The 27,853-nt window shown below is 38.2% G+C and overlaps 1 long non-coding RNA gene and 1 pseudogene across 1 annotated transcript; one reads left to right on the forward strand and one right to left on the reverse strand.

Annotated features, from left to right (window-relative positions):
• Positions 1 to 3,485: 3,485 nt before the first annotated feature.
• Positions 3,486 to 27,853, reverse strand: part of LOC114819778 (transcription initiation factor TFIID subunit 6b-like) — a 37,148-nt pseudogene continuing 12,780 nt past the window's right edge.
• LOC139189703 (uncharacterized) lies at positions 18,383 to 18,899 on the forward strand. Its single transcript, XR_011573556.1, has 3 exons — positions 18,383 to 18,527; positions 18,616 to 18,696; positions 18,798 to 18,899. It is a non-coding gene; the product is annotated as an uncharacterized lncRNA (long non-coding RNA).

The raw sequence follows: 27,853 nt of genomic DNA on the forward strand, positions 1-27,853 counted from the left end.
ATTCCTTGAGCCATTCCTCTATATTCGGCCTCAGCTGAAGATCGTGACACCACCTTCTGTTTCTTACTTCGCCATGTCACCAAATTCCCTCCAACAAAGGTAAAATACCCAGAAGTAGACCGTCTATTAGTTACATCACCTGCCCAATCTGCATTAGTAAACCCTTCAATTCTCAAATGCTCGTGTTTCCCATACAATACTCATTTTCCAGGTGTCGACTTCAAGTATGCCAAGATACGCATAACAGCTGCCTTATGATCCACATTTGGTGAATGCATGAACTAACTCACAACACTTACAGCATAGGCAATATCAGGACAAGTATGAGCCAAATAAATAAGTCTCCCTACAAGCCTCTGATATCTACCTTTGTCAACCGGTTTCTGACTTGGATTCAAACCCAAATGATGCTTCTCAACAATAGGAGTCTCTACTGGCTTACATCCCAACATACCAGTCTCTTTTAATAAATCCAGCACATACTTACGTTGAGACAAGAAGATACCTTTAGAAGAGCGAGTAACTTCAACTCCCAGAAAATATTTCAAATCTCCTAAATCCTTCATTTCAAATTCGGCCGCAAGGTTTCCTTGCAACTTGGACATCTCATTAACATCATCTCCTGTTATAATCATGTCATCTACATAGATAATCAAGGCTGTTACTTTATTTTGTTTACGTTTTACATATAACGTATGATCAGAATGACTCTGACGATATTCATTCCTTCTCATCATTTGAGTAAATCTATCAAACCATGCACGAGGTGATTGCTTAAGCCCATAAAGTGACTTATGCAATCGACATACTTCAGTATTCCCACCATTGCTATATCTAGGAGGAAAATCCATATATACTTCTTCCACCAAATTCCCATGGAGAAACGCATTCTTCACATCGAACTGTTTTAATGGCCAGTCCATATTTGCAGCTAAAGAGATAAGAACACGTACCGTATTCATCTTGGCAACCGAGGAGAAAGTCTCTTGGTAATCCACCCCATATGTTTGAGTATACCCTTTAGCCACCAAGCTTGCTTTGTATCTGTTGACCGTTCCATCAACCTTATATTTAACTGTAAATACCCATCGGCATCCCACGGTCTTCTTTCCTGCGGGTAGCATCATCACCTCCCAAGTATTATTTTTTTGTAATGCTAACATCTCTTCATCCATTGCTTTCGCCCACTTTGGATCTTTTAGAGCTTCCTCCACTCGAGTTGGTACTTGAATAAACTCCATATTGCTCACCAAGGTCTGACGTTCTGGTGCAAGCTTGTTACATGATACATAATTGGCTATCAGATACTTCACCTTCCCTTCATGAGAAAACCTAACAGGAGGCACACCTCGATTTTGTCTCGGTGGCAATTTATAAGTACTCACATTATTACTTGGATCAATGACACAATCATTTACAATACTTACCTCAGGCATATTCAGAGAAGACGTATTGGGCAGCACGTTGGAACTAGAGAGAAAAGGCGTACTAGACTCAGCAAGAACAAGTGTAGTGGGCTCAGCAAGGGACTGTTGAGCACTAGGACATTCCTCAGCAACAGCTAGCTGAGGCTCTCTTATGGGTTTGATCAAATCACCACCATCACCTGAGTTGTCAACACACTCGGTACTCACTGTACATTCGACGCCAACAATTCCAGGTCCTACACGCTGTTCAATAATCACATCTCCCCTTAGATCAAACCGACTCAAATTACCAACAATGTTCTTCTCCCCCTGGTGATCTGAAATGGAAGGGACAGAAGTGTAGAAATATTCTATTTCAGAAAAGGTCACATCCATGGTTACATACATATGCCAGGTTTCAGGATGGTAACACTGATACCCCTTTTGGTGAGAAGAGAAACCCAGAAAGACACACCGTAGTGCACACGGATCCAATTTACTTCGATGTATTTTCTAAATATGAACATAAGCCACACAACTAAAGACTCGATGGGTGAGAGTATTACGTGACACCACGGGAGCATGTTATGTGAGGACTTGAAAAGGTTTTTGGAAACTAACCACCCAATAAGGCATATGATTAATAACATACAAGGCATAGGTAATTGCTTCAGGCCAAAAACGCGGAGGAACAGAAGCCCCAAGGAGCAAGGCACGGGCTGTTTCCAAAATGTGGCGATTTTTACGCTCTGCAACCCCATTTTGTTGCGAAGTATGCAGACATGTGGTTTCATGGAGGATCCCTTGATCACATAGAAAACCCGACAACTCAGAATTGATGTATTCTCTGCCATTATCAGAACGAAGAACCTTGATAACAGAAGAATATTGTGTCTGAACTAGCTGAGCAAAAAACCGAAATATGGCACTAACATCACTTTTATTTTTCAACACATAAAGCCATGTCATACGAGTGTAATCATCAACAAATGTAACAAACCACCGGATTCCCGAAGGAGTAGTAACTGGAGAAGGCCCCCAAACATCGAAATGCACAAGATCAAACGGAAAATGTCTTTTATTCATACTAGGAGGAAACGAAGCACAATGGCTTTTAGCAAGAATACATACATCACAATGTAAGTCTGATTCATTTATTCCACTAAATAAACTAGGCATCATATGCCTTAAATATCTAAAGGATGCATGCCCTAATCAACGATACAATAACCATACTTCTTGTAGATTACTATCATGGAATACTCGTACTGCATGAGCTCTACCAGGAACAACATCATCCATATAGTATAACCCCTCTCTCTTAGTGCCACGCCTAATTATCTCCTTGGTCTGAATATCCTGAAGTAGACAAAAGGACGGATACATTAGAACAACACAATCCAATTGTTCAGTAACATGTGGTATGGAAAGTAAATGATGTGATAAAGATGGAACAAGTAAACATCAGTGTAAAGGGAGAGAGGCCGTGAGATACACGGTGTTAGCACCAATAACAGGAGCACGGGTACCATTGGCAGTGGCAATATATTCCCTGTGAGATGTTGTCAGACATTGAAACATATTCTTATCATATGTCATATGATCCGTTACACCAGAGTCCAGAATCCAACCTGTGTGATGCTTGGTATCGGTGGCCAAAAGACCATGCCCTACAGTACCTGCGGTGGTGGACGAGCCACCATAGGTAAAACAAGTCAGCAAGGTTTGACTCAGGTCATTACCAGGAGTTTCAGCCTCATTTGCTGTTGGTGGGGCTGTAGCTAGGGAGGCATGGCCTCCATTGTTTCCTACACTTCCATGCTCCTTTGCACGCAATTTCTTCTTCAATTCTGGAAACCAATCAGGCACCCCATGCTTAGCAAAACACGTATCCTCACTATGACGGGTTTGTCCACAGAAAGTACACTTCAAATCATCTTTATTTTCTCGGTTGAAGGGATAAGAATTTAAAGAGTGATTAGAATAATTATTAAAACGAGGGACAGCAGCTAGCCGAGAAATCATGGCCATGGACGGCGGCCCACCTTGGTTGTTACTTTCACCCATCATAGTAGCATGTCATTGTGCTTCACGCTGAACAACAGAAAACACTTCCTCAACAGATGGTAAGGGTTGAATACGTAGAATATCACTCTGTACCTTATCAAAGATATCATCCAAACCCGCTAAAAAAGCATACACACGATCAATTTTAATCTCTTCCCGAAGGGTCTTGAGATCCACAGCACACTTCATCTTGATTGGTCTCTTTTGGTCTAACTCCTGCCAAACGGACTTGAGGTCAGCATAATACACACCAGCTGGCCGGCCCTCTTGACGGAGTCTGAAGGATTTAACCTTCAATTCATAAATTTGAGAAATATCCGAACCATCATAATAGGTCTGAGCCACCTCTTCCCAAACTTCTTTAGCAGTACGCAGGTGAATAAAAAATCCCATGATAGCAGGTTCCATGGAATTGATTAACCACCATTTTACTATTGCATTCCCTGTCTCCCATGTCATATATTCAGCACTATTCTCAGCAGGCTCCTTGGTACTCCCAGTCACAAAGCCCTTCCTACCGCATCATAATTGATCCATTTAATTTCACAGTGTTTGGTAAAGCAGACGCATCACTCTGAATAACGACAGGATTCAATACTGGATTATTGGTTGAGTTACTGCCTTCCAACTTCAACACGCCACTGCCTCCTTCTAATGCCATTCGGCTTGACCAAAAGAAAAAAAAACAGAAAAACAGCAAGACTGACTGATGATTCACCACTGCTGCGCATGCGGCAATACCACACACACATGGCACACCGTGCAGAAACCAATCAACCAGACACACACGGTACATTGTGTAGAAACCAGTCAACCAGACACAGCACCACCCACACTGCTGCACACACCAGCAAGATTACACACACACACACGGCAACACTGTTTTCTGCAGAAGATTTGCAGAAAAACAGTCAACCAAGCACAGCGGAAAAATTGGGGTTTCGACAACACTAGCTCTTGATGCCAAATAGAATTTTTACGGGGTAATTTCATTGTATTACTTCCTTGAAATATATACAAATATAATCCTTGTTCTATAAGGAAACTATAATTAAAAAAAGTACACAACAAATAATCCTTCCTAAAAAAGGATTCCTAATATTAACAATATATTTACATACTTATATTTAAAGACTCACGTTTACAGAGAATCCACCTGCAGCCCCTTGCACGTCAACTTGCATGGAGTTCATTGGCATTGCTCCCACCGTACCATCAGAAGCTACTCAACTTCAGTTATTATTACCTTTGTCTGAGCACTCTTCTAGTACTGTTTCCTATGTATTACCTGTACAAGACCCACTTCATCCTCGGATTCAAACTAGATTACAAACAGGTGCTATTTCCAGAAAGAATTATGCAGCTTATTTGGCCACTTTCCCTGAGTTACGTTCATTACAAATACTGGCGTATTGCTCAGATATGTCATGTTCTAAGTCCATTACTAGTGCATGTCCTGGAGGGTTTTCATTTCTAGATGATATCACAGAACCTGACGAACCTAAAACTTTTAGAGCAGCATCGTGTAAATCTGAATGGCAACATGTTATGCAAGACGAATATAATGCATTAAAGGCTCAAGGTACATGGGTTCTAGTTCCACCTCCATCTCACAGAACAATTGTAGGTAGTAAATGGGTGTATAAAATAAAGAAAAATCCAGATGGTACAATATCAAGGTATAAGGCTCGGTTAGTTGCTCAGGGGTACACTCAAGAACAAGGCCTGGATTACTCAGAGACTTTCAGTCCTGTGGTTAGACACACTACTGTTCGATTAATTCTTGTTTTAGCTGCACAGTTTGGTTGGAATCTGCGACAACTAGACATTAAAAATGCCTTTTTGCACGGTGATCTCGAGGAAGAGGTCTACATGCAGCAACCTCAAGGATTTGTGGATCCTTCCTGTCCAAGTTATGTGTGTAAACTCATTAAATCTCTCTATGGCTTGAAACAAGCCCCGAGAGCTTGGAACTCAAAGTTTACAAGTTATCTTCCATCCCTTGGTTTCACAACTTCCTTATCTGATACAAGCTTATTTGTTAAAGTAGATAAAGGGGATATTGTCCTCTTATTGCTTTATGTAGACGATATTATACTCACTGGTTCCAATCCTACAACAGTTCAAGCAGTGATCAGTGACCTTGCAGAAGTGTTTGATCTCAAGGACATGGGCAGATTATCTTATTTCTTGGGATTGCAGATTCAGTATAAAGATGATGGATCACTGTTTATAAGTCAATCGAAATATGCTAAAGATCTCCTCAAGAAGGCAGCAATGGAGACATGTAAGCCTACATCAACACCATCTAAGCCCCATGCACAATTTCTTGAACAAGAAGGTGCTCCTCTCTCTGACCCAAGTCATTATCGAAGTTTGGTAGGGGCTCTTCAATATTTGACATTTACTCGGCCAGATTTTGCTCAGGCTGTTAACATGGTCTGTCAGTTTATGACTTTCCCGACTGATCTTCATATGCATCTTGTCAAACGCATCTTAAGGTACTTGAAATGAACACTTGAGTATGGTCTGCATTACAAAATGAGCTTGGATTTCAATTTGCTTGCCTATTCTGATTCAGACTGGGCAGCAGACATAAACACCCGACGTTCTATAACTGGTTTTGTGATCTACTTGGGCGATAATCCCATTTCTTGGCAGTCTAAGAAGCAATCCACAGTATCTCGCAGCTCTACTGAGGCTGAATACAAAGCTTTAGCGCATTCTGCAGCAGATTTGTTTTGGATTCGATCTCTCCTCAAAGACATACATCAGCGAATCTTGGTGCCTCCAGTACTTCACTGTGACAATCTGAGTGCTTTAGCTCTAAGCTCGAATCCTGTCTTTCACTCGAAGATCAAACATCTTGATACCGACTATCATTTTGTTCGTGAAAAGGTCAAACGGGGTGATTTAATCGTCCAATATATACCTACTGAAGAACAGGTTGCAGATGTATTCACCAAAGGCCTGCATAGTCCTGTGTTTGCCAAGCACTGCAGACACCTTGCTCTTGCTGTTTCAGGTTCAGTTTTCGATCTGGTTTCAGGTGTTTAGCTGTTTCAAACTTCACTTGGCAGCTCCCTGTTCAGTTTGAGGGGGGAGTAATAACCAATATAACAGAATAACAGAATTGCCACATGTATAACAGAATTGTCACATGGCATTATCTAGAAGATGGGTTAGTTAATACAGGAAGAAGGGTATTGTTGTAATTAGTTCTTATGGGTATATAAGGGGTCATAGGGTTCTCATTTGAGTAAGAAAGTATTGTAAGAATTTCTGAAAGCTTTAATACATTTCCTCTTTCTTCCTCTCTATCTTTCCTCATCATCTTCGTATTCAATTCTAGTATCCATTGCTTTTCATAGCTTCTCTGTGTTAATAGTTTTCTGAGTGGTGGTTGCTGCATCATGTTGTCTGTGCTTGCTTTGTGTTTATCAAGATTGAACCGGGGGGGGGGGGGAGGAACTTAAAAGAGCCAATTAAGAAGAATCAAGTAATCATCCGGGGGGGGGGGGAACTTAAAAGAGCCAATTAAGAAGAATCAAGTAATCATCCAAGATTTATAATTTCACCTTTACTATGTTCGTTGAAAGATTGAAACAACAAACACTATGCAGGACATTATTTCCAACAGCCAAAACCATTCAACAGGCGAGTATAATTTATATTTTTGTGAGTATCGAGTTCAAGAATGCGAAAAACAAACTCGGAAATAACCTAGGCAAATCACACCAAGAGTTTATATATGTGGTTCGGCTATGTGCAACGACATTATATCATAATGAGGACAACGAATAATCTTTTCAAGAATGCGAAAAACAAACTCGGAAATGGGAAACAAATAACCCAGGCAAATCACACCAAGAGTTTATATATGTGGTTCGGCTATGTGCAACGACATTATATCATAATGAGGACAACGAATAATCTTGCCAAGCCTCTAAAGAACAAGAAATACACACTTATGTCTTTTCTTTTCTCTCGCACACACTTTGCCCTCACAATATTCTCTCACTCTTGACTCCTTGAGTGGTATACAACTTATTGTTTTACACCACTTTAAAACTATTGCAATAGCCCCTTTATATTAACATAAAAAAGATCTTCTTCAATAAGGATTACTCATCCTAATTGAAATCTAATTATGAATCTTTCTCCAATTGGGAAAACAACTTCAACTGGAAAAACAGTTTAATCCCCTAGGATGCGTTTGTTGCACCGGATTATCTCATACTAGATTCAGAGACTAAGCTGGACTGGATTGGTATGGACTAAGTAGTACTAGAATTGTGAAATGTTTGGTGCAGTGCTGGACTAGTTAGGACTAAATTTTTATTTTTTATTTTTTATTTTTAATTATAAAAACTTCCACTTTCTTGTCTGAAAAACTAGAATACACCCAATAAATAAAAACAAAGCCAAAAATCAGATCTTATGCCGAATACCAAAGAATCAAAATCTTGAATTTTCTATCTTTCCCATCGAAGAGTTGAGTTGCACCAATATACAAGGCCAAATTGACAAATAATTGCAGTGAAAAAATAAAAAAAATGCACAGACAATGCTAAATCCCATTAAAAAAAAAGTGATGAGAGAGGTTGCAAAAGAAGAAGAAGAAACTTGGAAAGGATGAGCAGTTTTCTTGACGGATTTGATCGGAATAAAATTGTTCAGGCGTATTAAAAATGGTGGGGGAGATCAAATTGGGAGTGGGTATTGGAGGCCTTGATGCGTTATGAGCTGAAGCATTAGGAATTGAAGCTTGCAAGAGCTCAACATCCATGGTAATCACGACAACGACGGAAGCATATAGTAGCCACAACGCCCGTTTCCTCCCAATGATTTCCAGATCCGAATCGAATGCCATCTGAGATTCAAAAAGAACGAAGCCCAGAACTCGCAGGGGGGGCGAAGCAGGGAGGAGGAAGAAGCCAGTTTTGAAAATGGATGTGGAAGTGGGGAAGAAGAAGCAAATGCAAGGGGCGAAGCGGAAGCAAATCAGAGAACTAGAAATGGTCTTAGCGAGTCCCCTTTAGTCTCATTTAAGCTAGTCCCAGCACAGACCAAACATGGAACTACATTAGTATGTAGTCCAGTCCAATCCAGTTCCACTTAGTGAGCCCAAACAAACACACCTTAAAACTATAATTCCTAGGGGTATTTTGATATGGGTTCAAAGTAACTAAAAATTAAACGTATTTTAAAAGTCAAAAGTCACTAAAAATTGGACCTATTTCAAAAGTAGGTTTATAAAATTGGACCTATTTCAAATTTTTCCTAATTTTCCTAATAGGCTTAGGATAACTCATCATGGTAAACAACCAACAAATACCATTATGAAGTCTCCATTAATCACGCTCTATTTCTTGTCAATTTTAAAATCACACACCAAATACAGAAGCAAACGCTGACAATGACCATAAAAAACTAATGCTAAATCTAAAACCCAAGAACGATTTTGCCATAATTATTTTTTAAGCCAACATCTGATCCACACATTTATAGGTGATAGGATTTTTGTCACCTGCAAAAGTAGGGTAAAAACCCTTAAAAATACTTGCAAGAGAACAAGGTAGTATAAACGGCTCAAGTAAGGTCTTTTTCCACAGGAATTAAATGAATAATTTGTGTTTAAAACCAATTCTTAATTAATTATTTAAAACAAAGTTTGAAAAATGTTGATTTTGTGACCTAAAATATTAAAAACGAATTTTAAATTAAACCAATTAAAGAAATTAGCAAAATAAAGAAAACAAAAGGAAACGTTTGAAAACCAAATTGTAAAAGACTAGAGTTCCGCCGTCACCTTAACTATTCTATGTAGTTTTACCAATTACTAATGAATTACACATGCAACTTTGAAGGTTAAGTTTTCCTTATGCATATTCTCCTCGTGATATTCAACCAATAATGTATATCTAACATGCAACCCGTCTGTAAATCAAATCTGAACATGCAAGACTCATTAAGTTTTGTGAAAACTCTTTGAAAAACCATGCAACCCCTAAGAGCGTGATATTCACTTTAAGTGAAATTACAATTATTAACCACAATAAGCCATACTCAATCCTTCGGTGATATTCTGACCAAATTACATCTGATTACTTATCTGAACATCATAATGGTAGCTAAGCATTAAAATATAGAGATAGTTTAAACACAATGATTAATAATTCAAAGTATGCATGCAGAATATCATAAGCAATTGAATAAAGACTACATATTCATGCTAAGGCTCATGGCTTCGCCCTAGCAAACAAAAATTAGTTGCAAACAACCATAAACAAAAAGTATTAAGAACATGGAAAGAAAACACTTTGAAAATAAACTTGAATTGTCAAAGGCAATTCTCCAAATTAGTGAGTGCATTCTCTCCCTCACCCTAATGGCTAAATAGTCTTATTTGTACTACTAGAAAAAGTCTTCTAAAAACTAGAAAACATAATAGAATAAGATAACTAGGAAATACATTCATATTCTAACTTTTGGAAATCTGCCCAGCCACAAAGAATCCCACGTTTCTAGATCTTTAGGGCTCCAAAACAAGCCTAAAATGGGTAGAATTAAAGCTTGAGATGTCCCGAACATAATTTCAAAAGGCCTAGAACCCGAAAACATCATCTTGGGTGCCAAAAAGCTCAAATAAGCCCAAAACGTCACTTTGACAGCACTACGCACTGCTCCTTTATTTCATTGCCATAATTAAACCGCTAGGTAGAAAATTATGAAACTTTGATACTAACAAGTTGAGAGACACATGAACATCCTCCAATTGGAATCACTCCAAAATTAGTCCTTTTGAATACTTTTTACTCAAGAAGTCAAATGTCCTACATTACAAATATAATTCAAAGTATCAAAATCTCACCAAAATAATCAATATATTAATACTAAGATTAGGGTAAATATCTAATATAAAAGCGACTCATCACCCCCAAACTTAGCTTTTTGCTTGTCCTCAAGCAAAACAAAACTCAAAAACAAAAATAAAAACTAACAAACTAATGACTTTAATGAAACTTAACTAAGACAAAATTTCACCTTCAAGTTGCAATCCATAGAAAACGTTAAAAATTAGAACATATTTTCAAAAGCTCCAACTAATCCCACCACAGAGTCTAAGCTATTTAGAATCAATTAGAAAAGAATTCATGAACTTACATTGGTGTAAAGTGAACCAACATAGTTAAGGAGATTCAACTAAAACTCTTACCACTCGTCCTCTTTATTTAACACTTCACACTGCAATTTTTCAAAGTATTACTCATAAATTAGTGTCTAACAACAATAAATAGAAAAGACTCTACTATAGGATTAATCTTCACCATGTCTATTTGTTCTAACGTTTAAAATCATCTATGGATATTAACTTAAAAAAAAAAAATTTAATGGACTCAAAACATAAAAATCTAAAATTTCTTATTTTCCACCCTCAAACTTTAATCACACATTGTCTTCAAAAGTGTGGAAAATAAAATAAAATAAAAGAACTATGCACTAGAGCAACAAATTAAAAACATCGAACAAAGGCAAATAAAATATACTAGGAAAGGAAAAATAAAAACAGAAAGAAAAAAAATATAAAATAACAAATAAAAGAAAAGAAAAGGGATTTGACACACTCACTAGTACAAAAACATGTTTGCGCAACGAAAACTTGCTCGACGCATAAAATTACGTCGCGCAAAGCCGTTTTGCGCGACGTAGGTGTACGTATGTCGCGCAAAACGTCTTTGCGCAACGAAGGACGGCGTCGCGCAAACTTTTGGCGCCAAACCAAAAGAATTTACCGCTTTTTCCCAACTTTGCGCGACGCATTCCCACCTACGTCGCGCAAAGTTGTTTTGCGCGACGTAGGTGGGGATGCGTCGCGCAAAGTCAACAACTTTTTTGTTTTCATTTGATCAGTTTGGGAGGCAGAAACTGCATACCCAGTTGCAGCAGCTACCTCCATCGCCCATCTCTCTCTTCAAAACCGTCTACCAGATCAGGTTTGAAGTTTGAATTGATATCAATTCTTTGTGTTTTTTCGATTGCAATCCTTCCCCTTTGCTCTTAAACATGATGTAAACTGAATTAATAATATGTAGATCCTTCATGTGATTCATTTACGAAATTGAAATTGCAAAATCAAAGGAGATAACTATCTTGCTGATTTTCTTTTTCTCTATACACCAGATCTCTTCTTTCTGTAGCGACTTATTTGTTCGTACATAAAAGCAAAGGTGATAAATTAGTTGGGGAAGAGAAATAGGCTTATATCTAGGTGAGGAGGACCCTGAGCACAGCTTAAGAAATTACTAGGAATAGCATTGTGAGGCCTAGATGTCAATTTGCCAGGACTCCATACATGCGCAATTTTGGTCTTTAGTAAAAACATCTAAATGATGATGGGTATGTCCTTGATGAAGTACCCGGTTAGCTATTTTTAAGAAGGACAAAATACCGTATATGTATGGATAAGAAATTGGCGTCCAGTCCATCGGAGCAATTCATGATGTCTCCAACATGTTGGAAGATTTTATTGGCAATGGGAAGTTAGACCCATCGAGATGACGAAAATGGTTTGCTCACGACGTTAAGAGTAGAATTGTCATCTTGAGCTACTAATCAATTGTTATATTCCTACTGTATATGGTTAATTTATGTCTCCACCACTCATGTATCATTCTTTGCATGCGATCCAAAAATAAGGATTCAATGACCACGCAACCTATGGCTCTTGATACCACTTGTTGTAACTTACTCTTCGATCAAACCAAAACAATCACCCAAACATGAACAATGGAAACTCACTTTATTGATTTAATAAAGTATTACAAGAAAACTCACATTCACACAATAGTTTTCTTGCCACATAAATCTCTCACACTATACTCTCATCTCTACACACCCTAACGTTAAGGTTATTTTATACTAGTTACAAACCTAATCCTAAACTGAGTTGGAATCCTAAACCTATCTGAAACTTGCGTCCAAGTTTCCCATACCTATTACAATTAGAACTCCTATCTCAGCTAGGAACCCCTCTCGGATTCTATACCAACTTCAACAAACTCCACCTTGGTAAGAAATCCATCTAGAGACTTCATCTGCTTCCACTGCTCCACCACTTCCAAGTATTAAACTTTTCTCACATGCACCAAATCCAGACAATGTTTGAATTTTGATGCACCAACTACCTTTGTTAACATATCTGCAGGATTATCAGCCGAAGCAATCTTCTTTACAAGAGTTTCACCTTCAGCTATAATCTCCCGAACAAAATGATATCTCACATCTATATGCTTGGTCCTTGCATGATGCACTTGATACTTCGCCAAGTAAATGGCACTTTGACTATCACAATGCACGTCCATCTTGCATTGCTCTACTCCCAAATCTGCTATTAAACCAAGTGTCCAAATAGCCTCCTTAATAGCTTCAGCCATTGCCATATATTCAGCTTCTGTGGTTGATAGAGCAACGATTGGTTGTAGTATTGACCTCCAACATATAGGACCATTCACCATGGTAAACACATACCCTGTGGTAGATCTTCGTTTGTCTAAGTCACTAGCAAAATCAGAATCCACATATCCAGTAGAGAACTTCCCGATTCCTCTATCATTTCGCTCAAAACAGATTTCGGTGTTCCTTGTTCCATGCAAATATCTTAGTATCCATTTAGCAGCTTCCCAATGCATTTTACCAGGATTATGCATAAACCTACTCACTAATCCAACTGCATGAGCAATATCAGGCCGAGTACACACCATGGCATACATCAACCCTCCAAACAAACTGGAATAAGGAACATCATTCATCTTAGTTCTTTCTTTATCACAATTAGGGCATAGCTGCGTGCTCAACTTAAAATGAGGGGCTAGAGGTGTATTTACAGGTTTGGTTTCATCAAGAATGCCAAACTTGTGTAGCAACTTTTCCAAATATTGTTTCTGCACTAAACATACCAGCCCTTTCTTTCTGTCCCGTGTGATTTCCATCCCCAAAATCTTCTTTGCTTCGCCGAGATCTTTCATCTCAAACTCATTTTGCATTTGAGTTTTGAGCTTTGAGATCTCTGTCCTATCACTGGAGGCAATAAGCATATCATCCACATAAATCAGTAAATAGACATATGTACCTCCCCTTGCTTTCTTGTGATACACGCAGTGATTGTATTGGCTCCTCGTGTAGCCAAAATCCTTCATAACCTTATCGAATCTCAAGTACCATTGCCTCGGTGATTGCTTTAAACCATATAGGGATTTTTTGAGCTTGCAGACTAGATTCTCCTTTCCTTTCTCTTCGTATCCTTCAGGTTGACTTATGTAAATTTCTTCAGACAGATTTCCATGCAGAAAAGCAGTTTTTACGTCCATTTGTACTAACTCGAGATCAAACTGTGCCACTAGTGCAAGTAGAATTCGAATGGATGAATGTTTTACCACAGGAGAGAAGATTTCATTATAATCTATTCCTTCCTTCTGAGCGTAGCCTTTAGCTACTAATCTGGCTTTAAATCTTACTGGACTTGCATTATTTATTCCATCTTTCTTTGCATATACCCATTTGCATCCAATGGCCTTCCTTCCCTTAGGTAGCTCCACCAGATCCCAAGTTTTGTTCTTCTTCAGTGACAACATTTCATCATCCATAGCTTCATGCCAATTCTTTGCTTCTTCACTACTTGCTGCTTCTGTAAAATTTGTAGGAATATCTGTTTCGATTACTGGCAATGTGTATGCCATACATGAAACACAATCTTTGAATTTAGCAAGAAGCACAACCTTTCTTTTTCCTTTTCTCTTGGCAATACATTCTTCTTGATCTTGGACATCATCAACCATACTGTCTTCTTCTTGCTCTTCTTCTTGATCGACACAGTTTTGTTCTTCATTATCGATTTTATCTGCGATACTTGATTGTTCAGTCTGTTCCTTTGATAGCTCCACCTCATGAACAACCTTTCTATCTTCTCTCAGTTTCATATGGGTTTCATTAAACGTCACATTTCTGCTTATTACAACCTTCTTGAGCTCTGTACTCCACAATCTGAATCCCTTGACGCCACTATTAAACCCTAGAAAGATAGCTTTCCTTGCTCTCGGGTCCAGTTTATTCTCTTTCACATGGTAATAAGCATCACATCCGAATACCCTTAGTCTTTCATAGTCTTGAGCTATTTTGCCTGACCATACTTCCATTGGAGTCTTTCCGTTTAAGGCTGAAGAAGGAAGACGATTTAAAATGTGACATGCATAACTCAATGCTTCTGCCCAAAAACGTTTTTGCAGTTTTGCTTGTGACAGCATACATCTGACCTTTTCTAATAGTGTTTGATTTAACCGTTCTGCAACTCCGTTTTGTTGGGGAGTTTCCCTAACACTGAAATGTCGTGTTATACCTTCCTGCTTGAGATTTCAAATAAGGGATCAGACGTATATTCTCCCCCATTATCACTTCTTAAGACTTTCAACTTTTTGCCGGTCTTCCTTTCGACTGTGTTTTTCCATTCTAAGAAAATATCCAGCAGCTCATGTTTGTGCTTCATCATATAAATCCATGCTCTACGTGAATAATCATCAATGAATGACACAAACCATCTCTTTCCTCCTAGAGATTAATTCTTCGCAGGTCCCCAGACATCCGAGTGTACACAATCCTTACAATGCCTTGTTTCCCACATGCCCTAGCCTCATATGCCATAGAGAAGATGTATCTGATTGATCACTCGCTGCCACCATAGCTATCTAAGATTCAATAGTGATGCCTTCTAACAAATAGAGCAAACCCTTTCTAGGTGCTTTCATTATCACTAATGCTCATCTAGCTACTTTCAATGTCTGTTTTTCCGAATAGAATTTGCAACCTTGAGATTCAAGAGTGCCTAACGAGATTAAATTCTTCTTAAGATCTGGGACATATCTTACCCCTTGTAGCTCTCGGACTACACCATCATGGTGTTTGATCCTAACACTGCCAATTCCTTTCGTTGCACATGGGTTATCATCCCCCATATACACCGTTCCAGTGAGGGTTTTGAAAGAAGAAAGCCAATGACGTTGAGAGGTCATATGATGCGTGCATCCAGTATCAAGCACCCATTGATTCATATAGTCGATACCTTCTGATGTTGTTAGGGCACAGACGAAATCTTCATCGTTAGCTTCAACAACATTTGCTTCTGAATCTTCATATTTTTTCTCCTTGTTTTTGGCTTTGATTTTTGGACAATCCTTTTTCCAATGCCCTTTCTCATGGCAGAAGGCGCACTCATCTTTATCCAAAAACCTCCTGTTGCTTGAGACACCTCTCGAGCGTGACTTGCCTTTCTTCTGCGTTGCAGATTTTATGTCCCTTGATCTTCCCCTTACCATTAGTGCTTCAGAATTGTTCCTCTCTTGTCTATCTAGATTTCGAACTTCATGATTCATCACTGCGCTTGAGATCTCATCAAACTTAATAGTTTCTCAACCATAAATCCATGTCGTAACATACGACTCGTAGGATTCAGGTAAGGAATTCATCAGAATCAACGCTTTATCTTCATCCTTGATCGTCTCTTCCAGGTTCAGTAGTTCAGCAACCATCTTGTTAAACTCTTCAAGATGATCAATCATCTTGGTTCCTTCCTTGTACTGGAAGCGATACAGTTTACTCTTAAGATAAAGTCTATTTTCTGCACTCTTCTTCAAGTACTTCGACTCCAATGTATCCCATAGTTCTTTGGCTGATGAGATGTTCATCACACCATATTTTTGTGCTTTACCAAGACATAGCCTAATCGTGGAACATGCATGTGCATTCAGCTGCTGCCATTCCTCCTTCTTCATCATCATAGGCATATCTCCAAGCACAGCCAGTAAACCTTGTTGAATCAGTACGTCCTTAACTTCGCACTGCCACATAGCGAAGTTATTGGTCCCAATAAATTTCTCGATCTCAAATCTAGCACTTTGCACCAAAGTTTTGGTTACCTCAGTACCCCTATCATCTCCACTTTCAGTTTTTGACATTGTTTTGATCTGACCACGCAACCTATGGCTCTTGATACCACTTGTTGTAACTTACTCTTCGATCAAACCAAAACAATCACCCAAACATGAACAATGGAAGCTCACTTTATTGATTTAATAAAGTATTACAAGAAAACTCACACTCACACAATAGTTTCCTTGCCACATAAATCTCTCACACTATACTCTCATCTCTACACACCCTAACGTTAAGGTTCTTTTATACTAGTTACAAACCTAATCCTAAACTGAGTTGGAATCCTAAACCTATCTGAAACTTGCGTCCAAGTTTCTCATACATATTACAATTAGAACTCCTATCTCAGCTAGGAACGCCTCTCGGATTCTATACCAACTTCAACAGTTGCAAATTCATCCAAATTCATGGGAAATAAATTATGCTTATATCTTTCTCATGTTGTGTACATATTATTGAATTGATCTATTCATTTGTCAAAAAAGTGAACTAGTCGTGTTTAATTACATCAAATTTGTCAAGCTGATGTTGCCTAGCTGGTATTCGTGTCGCCTACTTGCCAATACGTTGAAAATACACTCACTACTTGCATAGAATTTCATAATTGTAGGTTGTATTTGGCTTGGAGACATTGTGTTTTTACTTTCTTTACCATATTTTGGTTCAGAAAACCAGCAGTTCCGATGACTGGAGGAAAGTCACTCCTCAGCTGGTACTCACATTAGGTACGCGAACAAGAGCTACTGCTTACGTAAGGTTAATGATGGTGCTTGTCTTACTAACAGTTTCACAATAAGTGAATCCGTGATAGGTGACATGGTTTTCTGATAAGTTGCAGTCTTTCTGATATTATGCAAGCTATTGCAGATATGAATGGTGCAGATATTCGTCTTACTCTTCAATCATTCAACAGCCACTGAGCACAGCCTAAGAAATTACTAGGAATAGCATTGTGAGGTTTAGCGGCCTTCTTTTAATGTAGATAATATCATTTGTTAGAGAAAAATTTTATATATATATATATATAACAAGGAAGAAAATGAAAGAGGACAAATAATAAGAGAGCAGACGCATGATCGCCTACAAACTTCCATGTAAATTACTTTAACGAAGCTCACATCTTAAGGGGTAAATTGGTTTTTGGTTGTAAATATTAGAGCATGTCCTTAGTAACAGCTATTTGGAAGCCAACGTGATTAACTGACTGTTAAAGTGGGATATGAAATGCTTGTATGCAATAGGTTACCTTTATGGAATTGCATTCAATTGTACATGCATGACTTTTTTTTTCTTTTTAGGTAAAGTATATATAATAGTAGTTGGCTTACATCCTAACAAATCATTTAACATGCTACTGGAATAGTTGATCTTGAGTTACAGTCAGTGCAGTTACAACCTCTCTATAAAATGTTGAATTTCCACCTTTGGTCTCTGTACCGGTGGAAAGAGGCTCGCATGGGAGATCAGAACCCCACTCTTGAGATCTTTCAGAATATAAACATTATATTGTTTGCTTCCTAACAAATTAAGATTCTAGTTATTATTGTAAACCGACAAACTTTATCAATATCTTATAAACTAGTTGTCAATTATTCTGATACATGGTCATTTTGTTTGTCATTTTGTTTTTCATATTTGTAGGTCGTTTTTGAAATGGAGGACATATCCCCTGAGGTCAGTGCCTACTTAGAGGAGACCTTAGCAAGCCGGTACAAAGATTGGAAGAGCACTCTTCACAAGCATTTTCAGCTATGGGAAATCTTCGGAGATTGCGCCTACAGGGTTGCCCACTCGAGTATAAGGAGCGGCGAGAGGATTGGGAATGGCTCTGCACACATTTTACGGATCCAAAATTTGTGGCATGTACATAATACTTTAATAATAATTTATTGTTTTTGTTATTTTATTTAAGCTTTTTTTAATAATTTCTTTCAAATAGTCGCACTAACATGTATATTGTATGTTTAACAGAAGAAATCTGTTGTTGGCAAGAAAGCTCGGGACTCAAAGACACTTCTCCACCATTCTGGTTCGAAGCCCTTTTCGTATAGGGTTGAGGCACGACGTGAGGTAAAAGTATATTAATTTTGAAATTTTATACAATTTATTTTTTATTATTGATTAATAAAATTTTCTTAATGTTTTTTCTTTTCTTTAGGAGGGTTCTAAGTTCCCACAGATTGACCTGTTCAAGCATGTTTACGTTCATCCCAACAATGAGAACAGTGACCAGCTTTATGTAAGTATATGTAATTGTTATTTTTCTTATTTTTATGAATCATTCAAATATTATTTATGTTTTGTTATTAAACATTATATGTTTTTTCTTTATTATTACAGGGTGATATGGTGGAAAAGAGCACTGCTATTCTCCAAGAAGCAACATCGCAGCTTCCCCCAGAGACCCCGATCGAGGACGTCATTGTACCCAAGGATGCTGATAGGAGCATATTTATGCGCCTTAGTTAGCTAGTTCTTATGCATCTTTGTTATGTTTTCTTCGTTAAAGTAGTCTTTTAAGCTACTTTCATGTGTTTTCAGGTTTAAAGGACATATTACATGAAATGATGCAATTTGGAGCTTTTGGAGCCGAAAGTGAGCTTGGAATGAAAAGGACATGCTTGGAACACAAGGTTGGGATGAAATTGAAGAGTTCGAGATTTGAGGTTTCCTACTTGAAGTAGGAAAGCTAAGCCTAAAAGTTTCCATTTTGGGTTGATCTTTCCTAAATCGGAATTGGCAACCAAAGTTTCTAAAGTTGGAAGTTTCTATTCTTGGAGGTTTCCATTTTCGTTAGTTTCTATTCTCGGCTTTGGGCTTTTGGATGACCCATCCTTACTTCTTGGACCTATGCCGCACCTAAACCCTAACCTTAGTCCACTTAATCAGCCGCACCTAGGCCTTGTTCACATGCAAAAATCTGATTAGTCGCCCTAAGCCCAATGCCGCACCTTTCCATCCTAGAAGCCCTATTTTACAAACCTTAACCCTAGCCCATTGTTTTAATCTGATTTGTTAGTGTTTTTAAGTGCATATATATTTAGTTTCTACACCTAGCCGCACGATTCCCCCTCTCCACAATTCAGAAATCGTCTAAACCCTATTCCCACACCTTGCCGCAGCCACCTTCATCCATTCCAGCCACTTCCCATCCTTGCCGCAGCCTTCATCCACCTCCATACACCATTCTACACCTCTAGCCACCATCCTACACCTCCATACACCATCCCCACTCCTTGCCGCACCACCATACCATCCTAATTCCCTTCTAAAACCAAAATCACATCCAAAAACACCCAAAACCCTCTCTGCCGCAGCAAGGAGAAAAAGAAAGAGGAGCTTGAAGTCAAAAATTCAAAGTGGAATTCTTGGGCGTTTTAGGTGTAATCTTTCTTACGTCTTCGATGTTTCAATTCAATAAAATTATTGTTGTGAGTATGAGGAACTAAACCCCCTTAGTTGGGGGTAATTCGAAACCATGTACATGCTTGCAATTTGATTCGATTTCATTCAGTTGTTATTTCATAAATTGTGAATTCAATTCATTCATCTACTTGATTGATAACTTAATTGTGTATGTTGATTGAGAGTGCACGCTTAGTTTTCATACATGAATATGATGCTAGATTATGAGGGAGTTTCACCTAATAGTTACAATCTTATAATCACAAGTAGTGAAGGTCGCTTGAAAACGATCGCGTTGAATGAATTCTTAGCATAAGTTTCATGCAATTCATAGTAACGAATGCTTCGTCAATGCTTATGTTTTTCATAGAACTTAATGATTCTTGCTTGTATCTCTATTATGCAATTCATGTAGGGAACTTGTAGGGAATGTTTTGGGTTGTCGCATGCAATCATCCAACTTAATAACTCGTGGAAAAACTGAGGGTTAATTAGTGCAATTCACGGTTAATTTGGGGCGTTGAGTATTTATAATTTATTGGAAGAACAACTGAAAATCGTTTTGTTTGCAAGTGTGACATGTGTGGAGAAGAACCTCCTAACTAGCCTTTTATCCATCTATTTCACCAAAATCGTTTTTACAATCTGTGCTAGTTAAAGTTTCTGTTTTGCTTTCAATTTTCGTCCAAAACAAATCCCCCTTTATTTTGAAGTCTTAGATTAGTTAGAAAGTGTTTTGATTTGTGTTTCTAAGTGTTTTGATTCAAGTTTTCATCCAATTTCGTCCAAATTAGTGTAGGTGCTCAAAACTGCCCAGAAAGTGGTTTTTAGGCAGTTTTGAGTCTTCTAGTTGCTGTTTTGAGTTCTAGGTTTGTTTAAGTGTTTTAAACTTTAGTTTTGCATTCTTTGAGTCTAGTTTAGTGTTTTAACTTTGTTTTTGAGTTTTTAAGTCAGTTTCCAAGTGTTTAGCAATCCCTCCTAATCCCCGGTCTAGAACGATCCCTACTTACATCTTTACTACAATTTGACAAAAAGAGGGTTTAATTTGTGTGCTTATCTATTTCGCATCAGATGCAGATGTTCAGATCGTGACTGAGGTCCTGGATCAGAAGTTCGGTCGTCGTCATGGTAAGTTGTTCAGTGTACGGGGAAGGCGGGGGTTCGTGAAACGGGTGCCTCTTCTTCCAGATTGTCCACAGGAGAGGTCAATTCCTTGAAGGAGGAAGTGACAACCCTAAGCGGCCCAGGGCGACCACATTAGGGCTCGGGACAAGAGGATGAATATGATTGTTCAGGCCTTAGCGATGTCTGGTCTCCAAATCCCGACGATGCCAGCACCTAATGTTGCTCCACCTTCGACTTCCCAGCCACTTCGCCCAGACGATACCGAGTAGCATGATGTATTAAACTTATAAGACTTGTAGTTTTTTATTTTTTTGTTCGGACAAACGTACATTTTCATATATTCTATAATTAATTAATTTTTCTTGGTTTATTAATTATTGTTTAGAATTTAATTATAATATTTATTAAAAATTAAATAAAAAAATATAAATGACACACAAAAAAAAAAAGGTTTGCGCGACGCAGTGCCTACCTACGTCGCACAAAGCTACTTTGCGCAACACAGGACCTACATCGCGCAAATCTACTTTGCACGACGCAGTGCCTACCTACGTCGCGCAAAGCTACTTTGAGCAACGTAGGTAGGCACTGCGTCGCGCAAACCCTTCCTTCACTGCCTTCGCGCGACGGTTCTTGCGCGACGAAGGTTCGTTTGGCTAATTTTTGGGCGACGTATTTTTGACTTTGCACGACGACAGTCCTACGTCGCGCAAAGTCTTTTTTATACTAGTGACTTGGGATGGTTCGAGCCCAAGACCTCGAAGCATGAACCATAAGCTCTAAGCCTCTCAAATGCACTCATGCTAAAAACCCCAGCTTTCGCCTATTTAATCCAAGGAGAAAATTGTAGCAATGGTCTCTCAACTTTAATCTAATTGGAACAATGGTTCCTCAATTTTATTTCCGTGACCATTGGTCCCTCAACTTGTCAAAATATACAGCTATGTCATTTACGTTCACTCTGTCAATATTTCCGTTAAACTCAGTCGTTCATGGCATGTGTAAGGGCAAATAAGGAAACATGATTTCGCGAGGATTGAAGTCGATGAAAGCAGTAAAGGGGGCTAGGGGTTACGAAGAAAATCATCCCCAAGGGAAACTTCCTCCCAACCCAATTGAAACTTCTTCCATGCCTAACCTCATATTCTTCAAATTCCCACCATATATGACAATAATCATCTTTTTGTGAAGAAAAACAACAGCAGAAGCTGACTAGTTTTCTGCAAAATATCGGTGGATTCGAAGTGGGTATGGACAATGTAGTGTGGAAAAAGAGAAGGCTTTACTACACTAATATATAAGAGAAGGCATGGAGGAGAAGGTTCACTAAACCCAGGAGCAACGTCAACTATCTGGAAGGCAGCTGATAAGGAGGAATAAGAGCATGGAGAGTATAGGAAAGGGAATGTAATTCTATTTTTTGGCAGTCTTTTACTCTTGGACAAATTTTATATCAACTTCCAGTGGATTATTGCAATACATAGAGGTTTTTCAAGAATATGAGATTGGGTTGGGGATGAAGAAAGTTTCAATTAGGCACGTAGGAAGTTTCCATTGGGTTGTTTTTCTTCATAAACCCCAGCCCGCTTTGCTGTTTTCATCAACTTCAACCCTCGCGTAATTATGTTTCCTTATTTGCCTTTACACATGCCACGCACGTGATTGAGTTTAACGGAAATATTGACAGATTGAACGGAAAAGACATAGCTGCACATTTTGACAAGTTGAGGGACCAATGATCATGGAAATAAAGTTGAGGGACCATCGCTCCAATTGAGTTAAAATTAAGGGACCATTGCTACAATTTCCTCTTAATCTAAGTGATTAGCTCTCATTTCTCACACTGCTACAGACTCTCCACCTCGAGCCTAGAGCCGTGTGGGCTCTCAAACCCTAGCCTCCATATTTCTCCAAAGATGAGAGATCTTTCTCGCGCTCTTACTCATCTACAACACAACAAAGAGGTTCATGGAGTTCATCACTCCTGCATACAGAGTTGCAGGCCTCATTTCCATCCTATCCAAAAGCTGAAAGGTGCAAAGGTAAAACTCTCCCTTAAACTTCTTTGTTTCAGTTCAATTTGTGCATTGCAGTAAAATAAACCAGAACCAACACATGCATGTGGTCTTTATCTGTGCAAGGAACTTCGAGCTAACATCAGTACCATGGAAGAGACAACGGAATTGCTACAACATATCAAATCCGGCAATGCACTGGTAAACAAAACAAGAAATGTTCGAATCCAAAGCTAAAGGTATAATTTATGACCCCCCCCCCCCTTTTCTTCAATCTATTCCTACATGTTTTAGATCAATGAATTTCTATATGCTTATGTCTTTCCCATGTGCTTGCATGTACCATGTGATGAATGTCTGATAAATTTATGTGCATGATACTGAATCTGGTCTCTGTTGGAATACTATGTCCTTCATGCTACTTGGATCCCACCCCCAAAAATGTATGTAAAATATTTTTTTTTTTTGTAATGAAATGTGAGAGAGAGAGTGAAAGAGATCCAATTAGCATTGAGGTCTTGGCAATCCCCACTGTAAATGTATTTGAAACTTGACTGTACTCTGCATTCCTTTGATTTGCTGCACTTTGATGTTGGATGCCATATTGTGATGTATGCTGATCAATTTGTTGAGGTGAATGAATGAATGCTAAGGTTAATGATCGGTGAATGTATGAATCCACGCGTAGTTGAGATTAGGCTAAATCAGTTTCGAATGCAACCTGCAATCACAAATCAAAAGCCTAATTAGATAAGCAAAGAAAAATAACAAGAATTAAAAATTGCATTTTTTTTTGTTCAATTTTCTGATTTTTTATTATTTCATTTTATTTTATTTTTATGATTTTTGTAATTCAAATAAAAGCCAGAAAATGAAATAAACGAAAACAAAAAAAATAAAGAGTTAGAAAAATTGGGTTGTCTCCCAATAAGCGGTTTAGTTAACGTCTATAGCTTGACGTAGCGGGACGAATTGTTGATCACATCACTTATTCTTTTAGAATTAACCACTCCTTAGTAGGCATCATAAGATGATAGTAAGTACGGGATATGTTGATGTTTATCAATTATACATTCATATTTTGTTTAAGCTGTCATATTGCCCCTTCTATGTGAATGAATTCTTGTAATAAAAAAGAGTCCCCTCCAACGAGGATTACATCTTCGATGAACTGACTTCCACCTTGTATTTAACACCCACAATTTTTGTAATGGTTGAATCTTTTTGAATCTTTCTACAAAGAATCTGGCTGCCAAGAAGCTGACCATGATTTTCTTTAAATTTGTTGCGTTGTGTTGCTGGACAGTCCAATTCAGCAACAAAAACTGTATCAGTAGTCATCTGTCTAGTATCCAAATCGTTCAGATTGCTAAAGAACTGATCATGTGGTGTATGAAAGTCAAGCTTCGTATGAACAACAGTTTCCATGCATTCCTGCAGCTTATTGGGTTGCTCTGCAACCCTATTTGCACTCAAAATATACCCATTTTTACTTATTTGGGCAATTTGGGTAAAATATGGCATTTGGAGGATTAATATGCAAGAAAGCTAACTTGGAAAGATATTTAGATGCAAGTAGAGGGGTTGGACACTATAATATTGTTTCTCCTATTTGTTTGGGTGGTGGAGGTTTGTCTAGCCTTTGTTTAATCAAGGAACATGCATGTATTGCAAGTAGATGGAAAGGCATCAGCAAGCTTTCAGGCAAGGAACATGTGAAAGAAGCCAACTTGCTTATTTTTAATGTTAGTTTATTACAAGTGGGAAAACATGTGATGAAAGCATGTGGTGGAAATGCAAGTTCCCCTTTTAATATTACTTCTCCATGCAAGTTGGCAAGTGAAATGCAAGCTACCCAAGTAAGGAAATGCAAGCTGCCCAAGCTTCTTTCGGGCAAGTACAAAACCTCAGCAGGAGGGTTTCCTCCAAACCTCTATAAAAAGGAGCAGATGCACAAGGATTATGGACACTCAAACAAACAAACAAAAGCACAAACTCTGCTCAAACCAGATTTGCCAAAAGCCTTCTTTTATCTAGTTTATTAGCTCTACTGCTCACTTGCGGTATCAATCTCATTTGTAGCTTTTATGTACTCATTTCCAGTCAGATAAATTACAAGCAATCTGCAATATTAGTCACTTTCCTCTGTCATTTATATTTCCAAGCAACCTTGTCATTTACATATTGTTCTATCTCTCCATATAAGTAAAGTCCTTATTTTCAAGGCAAACAAAGAACCTTAATTTGAGCAACTCCCACTCAATGGCACAATCTCTTAGTTCAAAGTCAAACTCAGGCGCAACCTCAATCATTAAAAACCCGTCTACTAGCGGCATCTAGTAGTGGCACGCCCGCACCCACCAATCTCGTATGTGCAGCAAATCCCCGGCTTGCCCGCAAGGCCCCATGGTGGATTTAGGGAGCAAACAAGCCCCTTGATAGTACATGTGCGACATATGGACTTGGGTAGGAGTAGATAGATTCTGGGAAAGTAATTTCGCGATCAGCAAGTGGCTCCTCATTTCTTGCATCAATCTTCTCTTGATCATCAAAGTTGTTCCCACAATTTAATGCTTGAATTTGAAATTCTTGAGTGCTTCCTTCAATGTACAACTTAGATGATTCCAACAATATAGTGATTTTGTCTTCCACCAAAAGCTCTTGTGACAGATCAGATTGCTCAAAATACTATTGATTACATGCCCATATAAAATAAAGATGATTTTTCAAACCTAAAGTGTAGAACTCTGAATAGGGATTGTTTCAATGCTTTATATACAAAAATAATTAACTAAGAATATGATAACACAAATTAATCCAAACAATCTCCGGCAGCGACGCCAATTTCTTGATAGGATTTTTACCACCTACAAAAGTAGGAATAAAAACACTTAAAAATACGTGCAAGAGAACAAGGTGGTTGTAATATAAACGGCTCAAGTAAGGTCGTTTTCCACAGGGATTAAATGAATAATTTGTGTTTAAAACCAATTATTAATTAATTATTTAAAACAAAGTTTGGAAAATGTTGATTTTGTGACCTAAAATATTAAAAACGAATTTCAAATTAAAACAATTAAATAAATTAGTAAAATAAAGAAAACAAAAGGAAACATTTGAAAACCAAATTGTAAAAGCCTAGTGTTCTGCCGTCACCTTAACAATTCTATGTAGTTTTACCAATTACTAATGAATTACACATGCAACTTTGAAGGTTAGGTTTTCCTTATGCATATTCTCCTCGTGATATTCAAGCAATAATGTATATCTAACATGCAACCCGTCTGTGATATTCAATTCAAATATGAACCTGCAAGATTAATTAAGTTTTGTTAAAACCCTTTGAAAAACCATCCAACCCCTAAGAGCATGATATTTGCATTAAGTGAAATTACAATTATTAACCACAAGAAGCCATACTCAATCCTCCAATGATATTCCAACTGAATTGCATCAAATTACTTATCTAAACATCCTAATGGTACCTAAGCATTAAGATATAGAGACAGTTTAAACACAGTGATTAATAATTCAAAGAATGCATGCAGAATATCATAAGCAATTGAATAAACACTACATATTCATGCTAAGGCTCGTGGCTTCGCCCTAGCAAATGGAAATTAGTTACGAACACCCATAAACAGAAAAAAATTAAGAACATGGAAAGAAAACACCTTGAAAATAAACTTGAATTGTCAAAGGCAATTCTCTAAATTAGAGCGTGCGTTTTCTCCCTCACATTAATGGCTAAATAGCCTTATTTATACTACTAGAAAATGTTTTCTAAAAAATAGGAAACATAATAGAATAAGATAACTAGGAAATACATTTATATTCTTACCTTTGGGAAATCTGCCCAGCCACAAAGAATCCCACGTTTCTGGATCTTTAGGGCTCAAAAAAACAGGCCCAAAACAGCTAGAATTAAAGCTTTAGATTTCCCGAACATAATTACAGAAGGCCTTGAAACCAAAAGACATCATCTTGGATGCCAAAAAGCCCATATAAGCCTGAAACGTCACTTTGACAGCACTGCGCGCTGCTCCTTTATTTCATCACCATAATTAAACCGCTTGGTAGAAAATTATGAGACTTTGATACGAACAAGTTGAGAGGCACAAAAACATCCTCCAATTGGAATCAATCCAAAATTCGTCCGTTTGGAATGCTCAAGAGGAAGTTGAATGTCTTACATTAGAAATATAATTCAAAGTATCAAAATCTCACTAAGGGTTTAAGGTTTTAGGCAAACGGGCTGAAGGACCTGATTCTCACATGGCCTCTAGGCCTGACTAGAAGGGTTTGAAGCCCTAGTTTACTCACACGGTTCCGAGTTCACAAGGTTTCCAATTGGGTTGGGCTTATAGGCCTGGCCCGATTGCATTTGGGTTTTAAGGAATTTAAATAAAAATAAAAAGGGAATGGGTAAGGGTTTTGGGTTGGTTCATAATAGGCCTAAAGCCCGATGGTCTTGAAACGGCCTAAAGGCCTCGGTGTCGACGTGGGTGAACGTCGGAGCTTCCCCAGCTCCGGCCAATTGCAAATATGAACCCTAGGCTCCAATCTAAGTACCAAAAGGAAACACAAGGTGAGAGAAGTAATTTAATACCTTTGGTTCACCATGAAATGGCCGGTAATGATCGGAAAACCTCTCGACACTCACGGGCTCGCTGAAGATGGGTTTTCGTTTTCCCAAGCCGATCTCATGTTAAACCTTGCCAACCACATGAAAATCTCTCAACAATCGAACTCAAACATCAACTTAAAACAGAGGGAGAAAATCCCGAGGCTTACCTAGCCGGAAAAACAAGAAAATCTCGCCAGAAAGTTTCTGGGTTTCATCGTTTTCGC

The sequence above is a fragment of the Malus domestica genome, chromosome 11 (assembly GCF_042453785.1).
Source record: "Malus domestica chromosome 11, GDT2T_hap1".
NCBI classification, from domain to species: domain Eukaryota; kingdom Viridiplantae; phylum Streptophyta; class Magnoliopsida; order Rosales; family Rosaceae; genus Malus; species Malus domestica.